This window comes from Nannospalax galili, unplaced genomic scaffold (assembly GCF_000622305.1).
Source record: "Nannospalax galili isolate Female #2095 unplaced genomic scaffold, S.galili_v1.0 scaffold934, whole genome shotgun sequence".
Taxonomy (NCBI): Eukaryota; Metazoa; Chordata; class Mammalia; order Rodentia; family Spalacidae; genus Nannospalax; species Nannospalax galili.
This window is the reverse complement of record NW_008334762.1, coordinates 448,875-450,932: the sequence shown is the minus strand read 5'-3', so window position 1 is coordinate 450,932 and position 2,058 is coordinate 448,875.

Here is a 2,058-nt window from a genome sequence, read left to right as displayed (position 1 = left end):
AAATCATGCTATACGGTGGAATTGTACTCAGCAGTAAAGAAAAGAAGAAATCATGAAATTTGCAGGTAAATGGATGGGACTAGAAACTTATACTAAGTGAAGTAACACAGACTCAGAAAGAAAAAAAAGAAACTGACGTTATGTCTCCCTCATATGTGGATCCTATCACAAATCCTTATAAGTGAATATGTGTCCAGACATAACTACAGGAACCAGGATAATGAAGAGGAACCAAGGAGGTAAAGGTAAAGAAAGAATCTGAAAGAGAACAGTAGAGAACAGGTGTTAACAAGGGAGAGATGGAGAGTAGTGGGGTTATTTTAAGGGAGGGGGGAGGGAAGGTTATACAAGGAACCCAGGGGATAAAGGGGAAAAAGGAGCTCAAGAGAGGTGGGACTATAGGAGAAGGGTATTACTAAGGTAGAAATGGATAAAACGGAGGCACCTTAAATGGGGAAACCATGGTGGAAGGGCTAGACAATGTAAGAGATAAACAATGCCTAGCTTGTTTTAGAAAACCAGAGGGAACCACATTAGGCCAACAACCTACTGACAAATTATACATACAACCAGATCAAAGCATGTAATATATGCCTAGGCAAGGTTTAGCTGAGAGCGTTTGGTCTTTGCTTAAGCTCTATCTACATGGCATATAGTAATTAAAAGTATCAGACTGGTAGAATTAACCTTCTTGGATATTTAACAGCCATACTTTGAGGCCTATACTAATTTGGTCAGGGGGACATAAAGGACAGTTTTTGCTCCTTGCCCTCCTAGATTGACTAAGTTCTGGGGGACTATGAGCAGCTCTCAAAATGTCCTGCAACTGTGGTGAGTCACCTGTCCTCCTGAGCAAGGAGGCTGTGAAGACCCCATTAGATGGACCTGAACCAGTGTCCAGTCTACAAAGAGGAGGGTCAACACAAAGGAATCATTTCCTCCATGCTTCCAAGCGAAGCCAGCCGTGGTCGAGTAGGACCTTTGACTTATTGTCACATAGATGGAACTGGTAAAAGAAAGGAGCCAGGGGCTCCTCCCAAGCCCATGTGTCCCCTGAGGAACAGATCCTCAAAAGACCTTAAGAGTAAAAATAAATGGTTTATCTGGGCCAACTGTAGGGTCTTAAACACCGAAAAGGAAAGTATAACCAAAGATTAATGGGGTCAATATAATTTTTAAGAGTCCATATGTAGGCTAAAAACTACATAACAAGAAACAATGCCAGACAGTAGACACCTTCCTTTGAGTTATTGGCCAAGGTGGCACAAGAGACTCCCAGACAGTAACCCAGCATAGAACTGGGAAAATGAACAACAGACCCCAATCTTATCTAAAGGAATATTGACAACTGATTTCTGCTAGATGATGAATAACTGATATTCCTAAAACAAGGATCTCTAGATAGGCTGATTATATTCAGCAGATGGACAAGCACTGGAGAATGGCTGGGGGTGTCGACAACATAGAGGACAGTAACAGGGATGATAGAGTATATAGGCTCCAGTATGTGGGAGGAAGGAGGCTATGGGAGGGTGCCATTTGGGAAGTGGGTATATATATGAATAAGACTGTGTGGGATATTTTGTATGATATACACACATAAAACCCAACAAATTTTAAAAAAGACATATTTGAAAAGGAAGCATAAAAATTTACTTCATGTTAAATAGTAGAGATGATAAAAATTACCAGTGAAATCTACCTAATGACTTTATATCCATACTCAGGTACTCAGGATCCGAGTGTAACCAACTGTGACTAGCAATCATCAGATACATAGAGATTAAAGACATGTGCAAACATATAAGTGTTAGTATCATTAAAAATGAAGGAAACAACATATTTTAAAATGAAATGGAGAACTTTAAAGGGTTAAAACTCATTCAATATTATATCTTACAGGGTTTATACTGAGTTCAATATTGTATAACGGTATTAAATCAACTGTCAACCTAAAAATTTACAGCCACTTTTCAAAGAGATGTATCCTTGTTCTGGAGTGTGTTACGGAATACGTTAAAGCTGTAATGAAATGCTTCTTCTAATCATGTAGTTATT